The sequence below is a fragment of the Mobula birostris genome, chromosome 7, assembly GCF_030028105.1.
Source record: "Mobula birostris isolate sMobBir1 chromosome 7, sMobBir1.hap1, whole genome shotgun sequence".
Lineage (NCBI taxonomy): Eukaryota > Metazoa > Chordata > Chondrichthyes > Myliobatiformes > Myliobatidae > Mobula > Mobula birostris.
Window position 1 is genome coordinate 21,525,861 of NC_092376.1, and position 19,076 is coordinate 21,544,936.

Here is a 19,076-nt window from a genome sequence, read left to right on the forward strand (position 1 = left end):
GATAATCCAAGAAATTCTAGGTTGGTGAGCCTTATATAAGTGGTAGGGAAATTACTGGAGAATTTTCTTAGCAAATTTCAATGTGGATAGCTGGAAAGTGAAAAAGAGACACTGAATCACGTTACTCAGGCTGGGAGAAATAGTATACTACCAAAATAATCCACTATTATGGCAATAAGCTTTACATATAGGGCACCATGGTGGTGTAGTGGCTACTGTGATACTATTACAGCTGTTCACCCTCTCAACCCCAGATCCATTGAAGTCAATGGGGGCTAGCCTGTCTTCATTCCTCCTGTAGTTCATGATCAGCTCCTTTGTTTTTGCAACATTGAGGGAGAGGTTGTTTTCTTGAAACCACTGTGTCAGGGTGTGAATGGCTCCATGGAGGAAGTGCCAAAACTCCTGAGGGAGCCAGTTTGTTTGAGATGGTCTTCGAAGGAAGCTTGGACTGTAGCGGGTGCTTTCACACAGACGGTTGGTCCAATACATGAATAGTGATACACCCGGCTACTCCAGAAATGAGTTCCAATGTTTATGTGCGCATTTAAATATATGGGGTTCCAAGGTAGTCAAGCTGAGGAGTGGTAGTGGGGACAAGCTCCCAGTGCTTAAAAGTGCTCCTCACGGCATGCGCCTCAAATAGCCTCTGACAACCAAGTCCAACTCCTGGCCTTCTCATGTGGCTTAGCCTCTAAGCCCAGCGGAACTGTTTCTACTAACAGCAGAAGGGGTGAAGGCAGGTCCTGGTGCCTTAAAACCAGTGCTTTGGGTAGATGGAGCTTGTCAGCCTGGGAAGGCAGTCCATCTAAGAGAGAGAAACTCTGATTTCAAACATCCGCTGCCTTGCGGCCATACCCATTCATGGGAAAAGCTTTGGGAGTAAACTCTGAGGGCAAATCCAGAGCTGAAGTCCCTAAGGCGATCTGACGTTGCCTTCAACCTTGTTCTGGCAACTCCTACGACGACACTGGTGCCAAGGTGTATTGGCCCTTGCCCTTCCCTTGGACAACATTGGTGTCATGGAGAGGGGAGACTTGCAGCATGGGCAACTGCTGGAAAGGACACTCCAGCGTCGCCTCACCGTGGACAACAGACGCTGCTCTACCAACACAGACTGAAGCAAGACTTTCCAGGCGCAGATCCATGGTCTTGCGAGACTAACGGATGCCACACAAAAAATTAACTATATGGGCTCTTCAAATTTTATTTTCTTTTTCTGTAACTGTTAAAGTTGAAAATTTGGTAAATGTATTTCTTTTGTAATTTTATGCTGGTGTATAATTGGTTGAATGATCTGGTGAACGATAGCTTTGCACGGAGCAGTATTTGCACAGCATTTGCTACGATCAATGTTCCTTAATTAGCACATCCCAATTTACCTGTTTGGTTGAACTTCAAATCATACTGACCCTAGACATATACTGTTTATGAAAGGTGGCCTGTTCTGGGTAATGGATGTCACCTTTGGGAAGCATTGCTTTTTAAAGATGTCCTCGATCTTAGGAGGCTGGTGCCCATGGTGGAGTTGCAGCATTTTCTGATTCTGTGCAGTTGCCCCTCCATACCAGGCAGTGAAGCAGCCAGTTAGAACGCTCTGCTATGGATCGTTTAATGTATCACTGTTCAGAGGAAGCCATAACTTCTAAGCTGCTTTCTAAATACTGCAGTAACGTTTTATTGCCATTGCCAAAAGCGGTAATGTTTTTCATTTGCTGGCTCTCAAATCTGTATTCATAACAGCAGCAGTTCTATAAGTTATTACAGTAAGCATACACAACTTCCATTAGGATTCCCTCCACATATTCTGCAAGAGAATTGAAGTCAATTACAGGCCTGGTGATGCAACTGTGAACTGCTTATGGTGTGAATATTACTTTCAAGTGTGGATTCAATCATGGTGATTCATCATTAGTACAGAAAAGCCATGCTTCCCACAGCGATTTCTGGGATTATCTCAATCTTTTTTTTCAGGCAGTTTGACTGCACGTCAATTAATTCTTTTATGGATGCTTATTTCTGAAAACCACCCGTGTAGTTCACTGCCAAGGCCAAAAAGCCCAGCGAGATTGTGTAGTATCCTAATACATAGACGATCCAAAGCTTCTTCGGAGGTCAAGAGTGAGGCATGACACTTATTGCTTATGATTGTTTTATTAAGTGCTCCAACAAAAAAGAACATACAAAGGAAGAACTGAGAGAGCAAAGAAAAGTTAAAGGATCAAGTAGATGTGGTTGTCTCATACTCAGGCTAGAGAGGACAAACGTCACAGTAAACTAACCTATAAAATAGCCAGATTCAAGTGGTTTGACACCTGCCACTGAAAACTAAGAAGCTTCAGGAAAATTACAGAAGCAACTGTACTATAATTTCTAGCAAATTCCTGAACAATTACATACTTGTGTAGTTTAAGATTCATGATTGTTTATTGTTATTTTTCAGTACAAAAGTGCAAAGGAAAATGAAACAATTGTTATCCCAGATCAGATGCAGCATAAAAAAACCACAATAAACACAAAGAACACAATACAAAAAAAACCCACAAGAAATATGTAGAACTGTGCAAAAGTCTTGGGCACATATACATAGCTAGGGTGCCGAAAACACAGTGCTGTAGTAATTTTATATATTGCACTATATTGCTGCAGCAAATGAAAAACAAATTTCATGACATATGTGAAAGATGTTAATTTTGATATGGGTCTCCATTGTGGACTGAGAGTGGGAAGGGAGCAGGGAGAAGGAAATTATGGTTGGGAAAAGTGGAGGCGAGAGGGGAGGGAGTGGGAAGCACCAGAGAGAGATTCTGTAATGATCAACCAGTTTGTTTGGAATCAAATTACCTGGCCTGGTTTCTCAGTCTGCGCCCACGCCACTCCCTGCCCTGGCACTCCTCCTCTCCCACCTGTCCCACTCACCTCCCGCAGGGCTCCACCCTCGTCATTCCCAACATCCTTTGCTCTCACCAGATTTACAAACTCACTCTCCGCTCCACATTGGCAAATATAGACTATGCTAAAGTCTTTGGCACCCTAGCTATAAATATGAGCCTAAGACTTTTTCACAGTACTGTAAATACATAAGATCAGCTTGACTGATTGTATGTACGTAAAGTGACACTAGGTATGGGAGTATTTGTACATAAGGCGACTGACAGGACATGAGAAGGCAGTGGTGAAGCTTGGTGGCTTGGGGGAAGTAACTTTTCTTGAGGCTGGTGGTCCTGGTGTAGGTGTTGCTGAACCTCCTCTTTGGTGGGGGTGGGACAGACAGTCCATGAACAGGAGAGATCCTTCATGATATTACTGGCATTTTTCTGGCACCTGAGCCAAGGAAAGTTAAACTACTAGAAAAATACGAGAATAATAATATTTCTGCAGCCTAATACAACAATTGCAATTTACCAAATTCTTTTCTGGTTCTCCTGGACGATGGCATTGTTTATGGATTGGTCATTGAAATCAAGTAATTAATGAACTTGGATGTAAAAGGTTGCAGGGTACTGTAAAAAAAAAGTGTTGGAGAATCTTTATGCAGTCCCAGACAATAACAGTGCATCAGTCAACTTCATTAATATGTGTGTTCCACACGGAAGGTTAGTTAGGAAGTTCAATCATTAGGCATTAATATGGAAGTAGTAAAATGGATTCAGCAGTGGCTGGATGGGAGACGCCAGAGAGTAGTGGTGGATAACTGTGTGTCAGATTGGAGGACGGCGTGTAGCGGTGTGCCTCAGGGATCTGTACTGGGTCCAATGTTGTTTGTAATATATATTAATGATCTAGATGATGGGGTGGTAAATTGGATTAGTAAGTATGCAGATGATACTAAGACAGGTGCTGTTGTGGATGATGAGGTAGGTTTTCAAAACATGCAGAGAGATTTAGGACAGTTAGAAAAGTGGGCTGAAAGATGGCAGATGGAGTTTAACGCTGAAAAATGTGAGGTGCTACATTTTGGTAGGACTAATCAAAATAGGACATACATGGTAAATGATAGGGCATTAAAGAATGCTTTAGAACAGAGGGATCTAGGGATAATGTTGCATAGTTCCCTGAAGGTGGAATCTCATGTGGATAGGGTGGTGAAGAAAGATTTTGGTTTGCTGGCCTTTATTAATCAGAGCATTGAGTATAGGAGTTGGGATGTAATGTTGACTTTGTATAAGGCATTGGTAAGGCCAAATCTGGAGTATTGTGTACAGTTCTGGTCACCAAATTATAGGAAAGATGTCAATAAAATTGAGAGAGTACAGAACAGGTTTACTAAAATGTTGCCTGGGTTTCATCTCCTAAGTGACAGAGAAAGGTTGAACGAGTTAGGTCTTTATTCTTTGGAGCATAGAAGGTTGAGGGGAGACTTGATAGAGGTGTTTAAAATTATGAGGGGGATTGACAGAGTTGATATGGTTAGACTTTTTTCATTGAGAGTGGGGAAGATTCAAACAAGAGGGCATGGGTTGAGAATTAGAGGACAAAAGTTTAGGGGTAACATGAGGGGGAACTTCTTTACTTAGAGAGTAGTAGCTGTGTGGAATGAGCTTCCAGCAGAAGTGGTTGAGGCAGGTTCTATGTTGTTGTTTAAAGTTAAAATGAATAGATATATGGACAGGAAAGGTATGGGGGGTTATGGGCTGAGTGCAGGTCAGTGGGAATAGGATAGGGTAAGAGTTCGGCACGGACTAGAAGGGCCGAGATGGCCTGTTTTCATGCTGTAATCGTTATATGGTTATATGGTTATATCTTCTGCTGTTATAGCTTGTCCACTTCAAGGTTCAAAGTCGTGAATACTAGATAATCCGCAGATGCTGGAAATCCAAGCAACACGCACAAAATGCTGGAGGAACTCAGCAGGCCATGGAAAAGAGTAAACAGCTGACGTTTTGGGCAGCGACTCTTCATCAGGGCCTACGTGGGCTTAATCGTTTGTGTGCAGGAGTTTCTGTGTCCTTACCATATGAGGAAAGCTTAACCATGTACACAACATTAAATAATCCATATTCACTGCTGTGCTAACCTGAAGAGTCATTGTATTTCTGATACCCATTTCCTTTCCTCTTTAATACGGCTTTTGGCATTGTTGAAAATCAATTGCAGATTCAACAATGGAAGATTTAAGATACTTTAAACAGATTGTCTTGTTGCAGTCACCCAGCAGGGTGTACATCCACAGCTGATCATTAAGATTCCAGACTACGTTTTGGCATTGAAATCTAGGCCAGTGTTCAGTGAGGTGTGGATTTTCAAGATGAAATAATTATCATTGATGAGTAATATTACTAAACTTTTACTGATGTTAAAACGTGAAGACAATGTTAAAGACCATCATCTTTGTCATGAATCTTTGATTGCTGTTCCTCTCCATTCACATATATTCTGTGAAGAGACACCCCGACTGTGCCAGCTTCTGGAATTCAGGTGCTCAAACTCCCCAGAGCATGGCTAGATGTTGCTGCCCATTTAAAGGTTCAGGACTGTCCCGCTAATTGGTAATCATGTTTCGAGTGCCAAGAATTGAGTATTTAAGGAAAACTTGAACTGTGGTTTGGGGCTCAATTGTAAGCCTACTCGTGATATTGTCTGGTGTTTCTTTTTTGAGCTCAAGTCCAGTGTAATACCGTGCCTCAAACCTTGCTTCAGATATCCCAGCATTTGGGTCGAATTCATCCTCGTCAAGGACTCTTGTCAGATATTCAGTGGCCACTTTACTAGGAACACTGTACACCTGCTTGTTAATGGAAATATCTAGTAAGCCAATCATGTGGCAACAACTCAATGCATAAAAGCATGCAGTCATAGTCAAGAGGTTCAATTGTTTTTCAGACCAAACATCAGAATGGGGAAGAAACGTGATCTAAGTGACATTGACCATGGAGTGTTTGTTTGAGCCTGATGACGTAGTTTATATTAGAAACTACTGATCTCCTGGGATTTTCAGACGCAACAGTCTCTGGAGCTTACAGAAGATTATGTGATAAACAGTATACATCCATAGGGCAGCAGTTCTGTGGGGAAAAACACCTTGTCAATGAGAGAGGTCAGAGGAAAATGGCCAGACTGGTTCAAGCTGACAGGAAGGCGACAGTAACTCAAGTAACCATGTGTTACAGCAGTGACGTGCAGAAGAACATGCTTGAATGCACAACACGGTGAACCTTGAAGTGGACAGGTTACAGCAATAGAAGCGCACCAACTAATAAACTGGCCACCGAGTGTAGTTGTTAATGTGGTACTAAAGGCAGTGTTTCGTAATCCCTTTATTCTGTTTGATGATCCATTAAAAAAATCCATACCTGTGTGCAATTAGTTCCAAAATTAGGCTGCTTGCCACCACTCACTTTACACTGAGGATGGTTTCTGAGGTATTTAGTGCCAAGTTGTTGGCTTGAGGTTTGATGGTGATGGTGGGGCTGGCATACTGAGCCATCATGACTATATTTAGAAGTCTGAATCTTATGTAATGGATGGCCACTTAAGTGAGATTGCAGATGCTCCACTTCTACCCTTCAGGTTTGAGGTCTTGTAGCTTGTAAATTAAGGCTAATTGTTAGTTGCATTGGTGGTTCAGTGGTAGAATTCTCGCCTGCCATGCGGGAGACCTGGGTTCGATTCCCAGCCAATGCATCACAAGTTTTATGTTCTTGATTAGACAGGGAATGAAGGGGAGAAGGCAGGAGATTGGGGCTGAGAGGGAAATGGATCAGCCAAGATTAAATGGGCCAAATGGCCAAATTCTGCTCCTATAACTTATGGCAATTGAACCAAATCAGAGATGTGACAACCCACTCAAAATGCTGGAGGAACTTATCAGGAACTGAGGACCTGATGAAGGGTCTTGGACCGAAACGTCAACTATACTCTTTTCCATCGATGCTGCCTGGGCTGCTGAGTTCCTCCAGCATTTTGTGCGTGTTGCTTGGATTTCCAGCATCTGCAAATTTTCTCTTGTCAGAGATGTCGCAATGAGGCAAACAATCTTGGGGATTGATCGCTGGTCTGGTTAACGGAGACTGATGCCTGCTAGTAGGGAGAGTGGATTCCCTTCGCTTACAGTGTGCAGCAATTGTCATAAAACTACTCTACTTTTACACTCACATTGTTTACCCTTTTCCCAAATACCGTCACCATTCACCATGGCTTTTTGCAACAGTGGTATCATTTAAACTCAGATTAGTAATCTGGAAGATACGCATCTTAATTTAGTAATTGTGACAAAAATTTACTATATTATTGCACAGACTTAATTGGTTCAATGATATGACTCGGGGCAAATAATCTGTTAACTTACCTGTGCAGGTCCATATGTGACATACGTCCACCTTTTTACGCTGGCTACCTCTCCTCCACCCCAGCAGTCCAAATGAATAGTCTCAACCAAAGATTTTAACAGTCCATTTTCTTCTACATAGATTGACTGAGTTCCTCCAGCATCTCCAGCGTTGGTCTAAATGTGACCCCAGATGCACACACTCTTAAACGTTATCTGATATGGCCTTGAAATTGACTTTGTTTTATAACATTTAGGGATAAGCAATAAATATTGATGTTGTGACAATGTCACATTCTGAAAAATGAATAAATAAATAGATATTGTTGTTTGACCTCTCACTCTCTCCACAGTCTGCATTTAACAGTTCCATTTGCAAAGGAAGTAAATCAGTATGTTTCCCGACCACCCTGGTCCTGATGCATGAATAGAAAGCATATCCTTTGCTGAAGGGTGTCAAGATCAGGTACATATATCCACTATCTATTATTGCACTTAAGATGGCGGTCTGTCAAGTTCTTGAACCAGTGCAGTCCTTATGGTGAAGATATTCTCACAATATTATTGAGTAGCAAATTCCTTACATAGCAATAATAAGGACCAACTAGAATAAAGGACTGGTGCTCCCAGTGTGATCTCCTCTACATTACTGAGACCTGATACAGATGGGGGGGGGGGGGAGATCATCTTCATTGAGGATCTTTGCTCTGTCTGTTTTAAAAGGCAGGGTGGCTACCCATTTCAATTCAACTTCCCAACCCCATACCGTCATGTCCGCCCACGGCCTCCTCTGCTGCCATGATGAAGTCAAACTCAGTTTGGAGGAGCAACATCTTATATTCTGTTTGGACAGCCTCTAACCTAATGGCATGAACATCGATTTGTCTAAATTTTAGTAATTATTCCTCAATCTTCCTTCTCTCTTTTTCCATTTCCCCATTCTGGCTATCCTCCTATACATTCTCTTCTCCTCGCCTGCCCATTACCACCTCCTGGTGCCCCTCCTCACTCCGACTCCCATAGTCCATTCTCCTCGGCTGTTAGGTTCCTTGTTCTTCTGCCCTTTACCTCTTCTACCTTCCCCCTCGCCTGGTTTTACCCATCACCTGCTAGCTTGTGCTCCTTTCCCTCTCCTACCTTCTCATTCTGGCTTCTGCTCCCTTCCTTTCCAGTCCTGATGAAAGGTCTCATTTCAAAACGTCAGCTGCTTAATCCCCTCCATATGTCCTACCTGATTTCTGAGTTCTTCCAGCATTTTCTGTGTGTTCCTCAATAATAAAGGCATGATTTTTCATTCTAATCGGGATAGTATGTGACTTGGTGGAGAATCCTGAGGTGTTCCCATATGCCTGCTGGCTCCGTCTTTTCACTCTTAGCATCATATGTTTGGTTAAGTGAACAGCCAAATAATAAACAAATATTCAGCCTCAGAACATCCATCCAGAACAAATCTTTCCTACTTTCTTCCTTCTTATCTCTTCTATGGACAATAGCAATTTATTGGCAATATTGCCTTTTTAAAATCATAGAACATAGAATAGTACAGCACAGTACAGGCCCTTTGGCCCACAATGTTGTGCCGACCCTCAAACCCTGCCTCCCATATAAGCTCCCACCTTAAATTCCTCCATATACCTGTCTAGTAGTCTCTTAAGCTTCACTAGTGTATCTGCCTCCACCACTGACTCAGGCAGTGCATTCCATGCAACCACTCTCTGAGTAAAAAACCTTCCTCTAATATCCCCCTTGAACTTCCCACCCCTTACCTTAAAGCCATGTCCTCTTGCATTGAGCAGTGGTGCCCTGGGGAATAGGCACTGGCTACCCAGTCTATCTATTCCTCTTATTATCTTGTACACCTCTATCATGTCTCCTCTCAACCTCCTTCTCTCCAAAGAGTAAAGCCCTAGCTCCCTTAATCTCTGAATCTCTTAATCCCTAAATCATGCCCAGATTAAGAAAAATGCATAGTTTGGAATGGACTCGTACAATCATGGATGTTCCTTGAACTCTTTAGCAGTATGCCTCTCTACTCCTGCATCTATTTTTCCAGCCACTAGAATTTTGTGAAGGAATCATCCAGCCCACTTTAATTTAAAAACCCCGACCTCTTATGAAAAGGTCCAGTGGAAGGTAATACATACAAAATGCTGGCGGAACTCAGCAGGCCAGGCAGCATCTATGGAGAGGAATCAACGTTTCGGGCCTTGACCCTTCATCAGGGCTGTCCTAGTGAAGGATCTTGGCCCGAAACATCAACTCTTTATTCCTCCCCATAAATGTTCCCTGACCTGCTGAGTTCCTCCCAGCATGTGTTACTCTGGGTTTCCAGCATTTGCAGAATTGCTTGAGCTTGTGATTTTCAGTGGAGGGTGAAGTCTCTCTGAATAAGGTTCTGCCAGAAATGCCACTGGCCCGATGAGCTCAGTCCTAAACTAATTACCTTCCTCTAATGGTGGCACAAGGCTACTTGGCTCTTGACGATAGTTGTTTTTATCGCTGATCAGAATAACTTCCTTGCTTGGTCAGATAGTCAACTCTACTGGAGGATTGCTTAGAGGAACTTCGTTATCCAACTCATTGCTTAGTGCTGCTCTAAAGGCTCGATTAATTCATGGAATACTAAAAGAATTAAGGGACTAAAGCTGATGGCTGAGCTGCTGAGAGGTGATGCAGAGTTGCACAGACCAGAAATGGTCATGTGCTGTTTGGAGCCTAATTTAAATTCAAGTGCTGCAGGAAAGATTTTTGCAGGGCTGAGAACAGAATGGAAGTGAATCCAGATCTTCTAACTCCAGGGAGTTGCTACAGTTTAGAGCAAATCCTGTGGACCAGGAAGAATAAAGGGCTCCTGTCAAAGTAAATTCAATGTAAATTTACTCTCAAAGTACATACGTGTATATACCTCTATATACTACTCTGAGATTTATTTTCTTGTAGTCATTCACAGTTGATACAATGCAACACAATTGCATCAGTAAAAAAAACTACACACAAAGATGGTCAAACTACCAATGTACAGAAGAAGACAAAGTGTGTAAATACAAAAAAAGTAATAAATAATATTGAGAACTTGGTTGAAGAGCATACGTAGATGGCGGAATCAGTTCAGTGTTAGAGTGAGTGAAGTTATCCACACTGATTCAAGAGCCTGATGGTTGAAGGGCATCGACTGTTTCTGAACCTGGGGGTGCTGGAACTCAGGCCTCTGTGCCTCTGTCCCAATGGCAGCAGCAAGAGGAGAGCATGGCCTGGATAGTGGGGGCCCTTGATGATATGGTGAGCGTCGCTGCCTTCGCGGTGGAGCTTTCGACCTTCTTTCTGGTTCTTTTGGCACCTTGATTGAGGACATCATCCTGACTTCCTTGAGTACCTAATGGCTCTGCCATTCACTCATGCAGCCATGGCTCATCCACAGCTTGTCTCTTACTGGAGACTGCGGTTGCCTAGGCTGTTTGCCAACCTTCTCCTTTCCAATGGTTTGTTAAGGAATAAGCATTTATCTCTTGAGATAATAAAACATCTGCAAATGTCTTTAAGATGTTTCTTGATTATAGACAAATATTCTGTATGTTTGCAGAGTAAAAAGGATTCTGGATAGTTTAGAATTAAGTTTTATTAAAGAGCAAAATATCAAAGAACATCTCACCTGAAAAACTCCTTCCCACCTCACTATTCACAATAAAAGGTATAAATGTTTTTTTTCATCTGCTGCCCCTTGTGTGGCCAAGTTTATTCCTGGGTTCATTCATTCGATATGTTAATCTGATTAATAAACTGGAGACTGGTACAGGTGCAGACACACCAAGCAATGAGATACCATGCAAGGTCATTAGATTCCAAACATTTGGTTTACTGATCATCACAGAATGTCTCTCTGGTGGTTTTCATTCCCTCTCTTCTCTCTTCCCCTTTTCCCAGCCACAATTCCACTCTCCCTATCCCCTTTCCCACTCTCAGTCCACAATAGAGACCCACATCAGAATCTGGGTTTATCATCACTCATATATGTCATGGTAGTACTTAGTAACACCTCCTTTGGCAAGTATCACAGCTTGTAAACGCTTTTTGTAGCCAGTTAAGGTCTTACGATTCTTGTTTGGAGGATTTTCACCCATTCTTCCTTGCAAAAGACTTTTAGATCTGTGAGATTCTTGGGCCGTCTTGCATGCAGTGCTCTCTCGATGATGTTTAGGTCGGGGTACTTCAACTGCACCAGTCCAATGAAATAATGGCCACTCAACATACAGATGTCCTTGCAGGTTCTTTTTACTTCTCTCTCTCTCTTTCTTCAGTAGACACCATGAAAACTACAAGAAAATAAAAATCATGAAAGGTTTGAAACATATATCTCTCAGTCTTTTAAAGTCTCTCAGGCTAGTATCCGCCGATAAACAGGCCCAAACATGTTAGCACATCAGAAGTGTGCTGAGATCAAATAAATCACTAAAAACATATCACACTGTTCATATAAAGACACCTCAACAACATTATATAAAACAAATTAAAGAAAAACAATTACCATGTGCGCCTCTGGGACCACATGCAGAATGAGGTTATTTTAGGGCCATGTGTCTTTCTCTGCGTCCATGTTGGTTCTGAGCCATAATACCACAGTCATGCCTTTATCAAACTCTGCCCATTTGACCCATTACACTCTGGTCATGTGACCTGTTACACTCTGGTCATGTGATCCATTACACTCTGCATTAAATAAACCTTACATAAAATATTTTAAGGTGATAAATTAATCATGAATTTATGACAAAAACATATAAAATAAACATCTCAATGAAACATGTCCCTGAGACAGTTACACTCCCACCAAATTACTATGATTTATGACAGCCTTTATACAAATATTTGAATAAATCCAGTAATCTCTGGAACCAAATAACTGGTATTTGTAATAAACTCTAAGGTCAAGATTGATACTTTAAACTCTCCACACAGGTAGGTGTTTAGAAATTAGTTCCATTGGAACACATTTCAGTTGTTCTGTACAAGGACAACTAATTTATGAAAAGGACGTTCAAGAATGGCTGGATTAATGAGCCGTTGACCCTCTTTTCCTAGCTTTTTATTTCCTAATTGTATTGCGGCTCTTTGCACCAGTCCATCTTCATCTTCACAAATGTCAAGCACTCTTCCAAGTCTCCATTCACTACGAGGAATCCCTTCCTCTTTTATGATGACAATATCTCCAATTTTCACATTTCATCTTGAAGAGTGCCAGCGCTGTCTGAAGGTGATGTTTGCTAGTTATTCCTTCTTCCATCTACTCCAGAATTGCTCTGTCAGATATTGCGCTCTGCGCCACCTTTTCCTGGCATACAGATCTTCTGCCATAAATTTTCCTGGTGGAGGCAATGGGACAGAGGTTTTCATGGTAAGTAAATGGTTTGGGGTAAGTGGCTCTAGGCCTTTGGGATCATTGATACTGTCCTTCTGCAACTGAATCATTTCCTGTTGCTTCTCTTTTAACAATTCTTGAAATTCCTTAGTTTCACCTTTGGATGTGGTCTTACCCCTCTGAGCAGACCGGAGCCACTCCTCAAACTCTTTCACCAATTTTACTTCCTGGGCTTCTCTTTCTCTGATCAAACGATGTTTCTCTTCTCTGAAGCAATCTAATTCATTGACAAGTGAAATATTCTACATATGAAGTGTCTTTAGTGCTTCAGTTAATTGATCAATCTTGTCGACATTTTTTAGTAATTCTGCCTCCAGGTACTCTCTCTCATTCTTGACTGTGTCTGACATTTCCTGGACATTTTCAAGTTCTTCCTGGAGGAGAGATTTGTCATCCTCTAAAATTTTGACTTTTTCATTCAAGTTTATAGTCTCTTGCCAGCTAGCTTTTGGTTCCTGCTCAAGCTGTGTAATTATTTCACCTTTTTAACAAGTCTCCACTCTGAGACAAAACTCTAACTGTTGAAGCTTCTCAGGCAGTGAGTGTCTCACTTGCCCCAGGTTGTAAACCTCTCCTTTCTCGGCTGTACACGTGTTCTCCAGGGATCGCACTTCCAAAGACTGTGACTCATTGACCTGGGACTTGTGGTCAACTTGTGATATGCTCTTTTCCCTAGGGTTTGTAGCTCTGAAGTCTGATTGAAGGGCTCTAATGACAGTGGCTGGTGTCAATGGTGGAAGTTCCTTGACAGATACACGACGGCACAGACCTGTCACTTCCGTTGACTTTGCGACCTGTGGTGAGCTGCCAAAAACGCTCCAACCCAGGTCAGTCTTGATGGCATATGGCTCATCGTCACCTCCTGTGATGACGTGCCGTGGTGCCAACGCTCTCGCGCAGTCGTAGCCTACCAGGAGTCCGACCTCGCAATCCATCAGCTCTGGTATTTCTTGTGCTATTCCATTCAGATGTTTCCACCCTTTAGCCATTTCACAGGTAGGAATGTGGGAATGTTCGAGGAGGATGAAATCTCTGGCATAGGCAGGTGGCAAATTGATGAAACTTTGCAAGGAAAACCCTCTAACTCTAAGCCCACTAACTCTTCCACTCTGAACAATGGAATCTTTTCCCATCATAGTGGTAAGCTTTAACTTGACAGGCTCTAATCCTGCCCCCACCTTCTCACATACCTCTTGGTCTACAAAAGTGTTGCTACTCTGTATATCCAGTAGGGCATACACTGTCTCTGTTTTAGGGGTGGTGATTGAAGAAATCCATACAGGTAATATCATGGATGTGCTCCCACCATCGCCTCTGTCTATGCAGCAAGAAAGGGAAGATGTGTTTTCTTCCGCTTGCATAACATGAGAAGATGTGTCTGCTGCAGCAGAAGGACGGTCTTCATGAAGTAGTGTTGGATGATGTTTCTTACATATGCCACAAGTAGCTTTGCTCTTACAGTCCTTTGCATAGTGCCCTCATCTAAGACAGCCAAAGCACAGACTATTGTCCAGTATGAACCTTCTCTTGTCCTCCACAGGCTTATTGGTGAGCTTCTGGCATCTGTGGATGGAGTGGCTTTCTCCACAGTACATGCATGTGACTGGGTTTGAAGATGAAAACGAAGTGTTTACCTTCTTGCATCCGTTTGAATCCTTTGAGCTGTTCTCCACAGCACTGTATGTTTCCATCACTGTACTTGATTTGTCCCACACTTTCACATTTGTAACGAACACGTTAGCCTTTGTGCGCTTCATGTCTCTAGATGGCTTTTCTTCAGTCGGCTTCAAGGCACGAAAGGATGTTACAGAATTGCATGCGATTTCTGCTTCTTGTGCCACAAAATCAGCAAACTTCTTGAAATCAAGAAATTCCCCCGTTTGTCGCAACTGCATTGTGACATGACGATTCCAGCGAGAGGTCACCCAATCAGGGAGTTTTTGGAGTATCTTTTGATTCTCTTCACAGTCATTTAACACCTGAAGCCCTTTGATATGTGGCATGGCATTGCTACAGGCTGTCAGAAATTTTGTCTCAGTTTAATTGACTCCCTTGAGCCAATCTTTGGCCAGTTATTCAGTTTTATTTTAACGTCATCAGTCCACAGGACTTGTTTCCAAAATGCATCAGGCTTGTTTAGATGTTCCTTTGAACCTTTTGAATAGAACTTCTTGGCTGCAATGAGCAAAAGTATGTTTGGAGAAAAAAGGGTACAGAATTTCCTGAAAAGAACCTCTCTCCAATTGATAAGCACGGGGGTGGATCGATCATGCTTTGGACTTGTGTTGCAGCCAGTGGCACGGGGAACATTTACTCGTAGAGGGAAGAATGAATTCAATTAAATACCATCAAATTCTGGAAGCAAACGTCACACCGTCTGTAAAAAAGCCAAAGATGAAAAGAGGATGGCTTCTACAACAGGATAATGAACCTAAACACACCTCAAAATCCACAATGGACTACCTCAAGAGGCGCAAGCTGAGGGTTTTGCCATGGCCCTCACAGTCCCCTTTCATAAACATCATCGAGAATCTGTGGATAGACCTCAAAAGAGCAGTGAATGCAAGACGGCTCAAGAATCTCACAGAACTAGAAGCCTTTTGCAAGGAAGAATGGGCGAAAATCCCCCAAACAAGAATTGAAAGACTCTTAGCTGTCTATAAAAAGCATTTACAAGCTGTGACACTTGCCAAAGGGGGTGTTACTAAGTACTGCCATGCAGGGTGCCCAAACTCTTGCTTCGGGCCCTTTTCCTTTTTTTAAATTATGAAACTGTAAAAGACGGAAATAGAACAGTTTTCTTGCTTAAAATATTAAAGAAATGTGACATCTTTAACTTTATGCCTTTTGGAAATCAGTTCATCTTTTACTCGCTTAGCTATTCACAGTAACAGAAATTTTGACCAGGGGTGCCCAAACTTTTGCATGCCCACTGTATATACCTAAGACTTTTGCATAATTCTGTATATAAATGCTGATTTTAAAAAATCAAACAATATATTCTTCATTCAGTAGCTTGAACAATTGTCTTGAACAGATTTATTCCAAGTTTCTTCAGATTTCTTGATATTTTTGGGGATATTTTCTGCATGATCAATTACAAAGGTACAAAAAAAAGGAAATTGCCTTCTAAACTGACGAGAGAGCATAGGCCATCAACTTTTTGCTGTTGATGTTTCTGTAGCAGGCAATTTCTTTTTTACGAGGTTGAGTTCCTAGCTCGACACTCAACCCAGCATGGATGGAAACCGTGCCTGGCGAGCCGACTGGGTTCGAACTCTGGAGCCTTCGCTCCGAAGTCTGGCGCTGATGTCACTACGCTACCAGCCAGCTAGGTCAACTACATTAACAAATTAAATCTTGGAAAAAGTAATGATTGGTATGCCTTACAGGTTCACTAATCTCTGTCCAAACATCTCTAATCCTGCATCGTAAAGAAGCAACCTTATCTTCTCCTTTCCGTAATATATTGAATATGAACTAATATTAAGGTTCACTGGAGATAAGTAAAACTGGGCACTATAATTTATATCCCAGTTGTGGGCATGCTATGTTGGCACCAGGAGTGTGGCAACACTTGCTGGCTGCCACTCAGCGCACACTCAGACAGTGTTTGACACAAATGACCCATCTCTCTATATGTTTCAATGTATACGTGACAAACAAAGATAATCTAGTAACTGAATCCCAACCGACAGGAAAGGAAATTGATTGGAGGTACAGTAAAACAGACAGTTAAGTGCCTATGATGAATTTCAATTCTCGTTGAAGCTATGTGGTTGAATTCATTTGGGATCTAAACAGTAAGCCTGTGGACTGCCTTGTCACCTTCCCTCCAGCCCCCAAGGTTTTGAAGGACAATGCCATCTCATCCACTGCTTTTAACAAATGCTGTGGGTATTGGCCTAAATCTTTCCAAAATGCGCATGATGAGAAATTGACCTATTTTCAGTGGGATGAATTTTGGAGGTGGTGTACAGTGGACTTCCATGATTAAAAAGTAGAACTTCTTGGCAACACACACAAAATGATGGAGGAACTCAGCAGGTCAGACAACATACTGTATATGGAAATGAATAAAGAGTTAATATTTCGGGCCGAGACCCTTCATTGGCCTAAAATGTTGATTCTTTATTCCTTTCCATCGATACTGCCTGACTTGCTGGGTCTGCAGAATTTCTTGTGTTTAGAACTTCTAGGCAATAACTTTTGGCCAACTGCAAGGAAAGTTTTACCCAATTCTCACTGCACTACAAGTTAACATATAAGACTCCGTTGCATTTTGGACTGGTTTTGTATTCAATGAAATCGATCACTTGCCCACATTTCCTGATTCCCATATATTCCAAATCATTCAAAGAGGAATACCTAACAAACAACCAGACTATTTATCTAAACTTAACCAGAATGTACCCCTTCAACTAGCTGGCCTTAAAATATGTCGTACATTGTTTTATTATAGAAAAGACATTTTCTTGCAACATAGTACTTGAAAACAGTCAACAAAATACATGTGATTAATTGCACAGACAGACAGCTGTTGAAGTTCTTTGTGAGGGCGGTAGTAGTGTAATAATTTTAATCACAATTTTTAACACTAGTTACAGTGGATAATTAAATGTTACCTAATGAGCACTGAAGCACTTATATTTATGTCATTATTAACCGTGTTTGCAGTTTTCCTTTAGATGCAATACGTTTCAATGACCTTGTTAAATGCCACAGTCTCCACAGGATAGAGGCAGGCAGAGATCCATGTTATTTTTCAACTACAAAGATTTTAACCCTTGAAGTCCATATTCCTCGATGTAAGCTTATGTAATTTCCCTCTGTGTGTAAGGTGGAACTAAGGATTCTGGTTGTCATTTTGAAGTATATATATATAATGTCCAATGAGGTTCCACATAACGCCCTTCATCTGAGATATTCATTTTCCTCCCACTTTCCAGACATATGAGTAGAGGGTTAATAAGTTGCAGATTCTCCAAGGATTGTCATCTTGTCATGGTGGAGGAGTGTGCAAGTTCCTGAGATCCTGGAAGTGATACCGCCTGATTGGCTCCTGGTAGGGTCACCCATGGTGGTAGTGTCAAGGGGGAGGTTCCAGACAAGGAGTGATCCAACCAAAGCCTCAGTGGTGGAGCTGGCAGAAGACAATGACACATCACTACGGCGGTGAAGATGGAGGACGGCTGCAGCAGTGAAGGGTCCCCAGTCGTCTTGCATTCCATACCACAGGACCCTGACGCTGATCTGCCAGGGGAGATCGCTCATTCATCAGCCTCCCGATGTTAAACAAGGTATTCTCCATTAAGGGAATCCACCCTAATGTCCTGGGTATGTGGAACCCAGATAGGCCTTTACAGCCACCCAAAGACCCACCAATAGACAACCCCTTTGGAGAATGTCATGCTCTATTCAAGTGATTGCGCTACCAGTAGAATGGATGCTTAGGATGGAGATGGCAGACAATGAAGTGGATTGCTGAATATTCTTACCTGCAAGTAGAGATGCTGCTTGATGGTGGGAAGGTTTGGATATGTCATGTCATGTTACTTGGAGGATACATAGCCTCCAAGCATCAAAGTGTAGACTATTTTCTAAATGTAGGGAAAATTCAAAAGTCCCAGGTCAAAGGGACTTGGGAGTCCTTGTGCAGGATTTCTCGAAGGTTAACTTACAGATTGAGTTAGTAGTGAGAAAGGCAAATACAATGTTAACATTTATGTTGAGATTAGTATATAAAAGCAAGAATTTGATGCTGAGGCTGCATAAGGCACGGGTGAGGCCTCACTTGGAGTATAGTGAGCAGTTTTTGGTCCCTTATTTAAGAAAGGATGTACTGACATTGAGGAGGGTTCAGAGGAGTTTCATGAGAATGATTCCTGAAATGAAAAGGTTAACATATGATGGCTGATTGATGGCTTTGGCCCTATACACACTGGAATTTAGAAGAATAGCAGGGGGGAGAATCTCATTGAAATTTACCAAATGTTGAAAGGCCTCGATAAACTGGATGTAGAGAAGATGTTTCCTATGGTGGTGGAGTCTAGGACCAGAGGGTACAACCTCAGGTTAGAGTGACGTCAATTTAGAACGGAGATGAGGAGGAATTTCTTTAGCCAGAGGGTGGTGAATCTGTGGAATTTGTTACAACAGGTGGCTGTGGAGGCCAGGTCAGTCTGTATATTTAAGGCAGAGTGATAGATTCTTCATTAGACAGAATATAAAGGGATATGGGGAGAAGGCAGGAGATTGGGGCTGAGAGGGAAATACTTCAGCCATGATGAAATGGTAAGGCAGACTCGATGGGTCAAATGGCCTAATTCTGCTCTTATAAATTATGGTCTTGTGATCTTACCCAGTCTTGTAGCTACAACGTTCATGTGAGTGACC

At 42.1% G+C, this 19,076-nt stretch overlaps 1 protein-coding gene and 1 non-coding gene across 2 annotated transcripts in view; both read left to right on the plus strand.

Annotated features, from left to right (window-relative positions):
* The window catches only part of oca2 (oculocutaneous albinism II), a 503,930-nt gene that overhangs the window by 16,660 nt on the left and 468,194 nt on the right, over positions 1-19,076 (plus strand). The window lies entirely within an intron of this gene.
* On the plus strand, positions 6,554-6,624 carry trnag-gcc (transfer RNA glycine (anticodon GCC)). Its single transcript has one exon. It is a non-coding gene; the product is annotated as a tRNA-Gly (tRNA).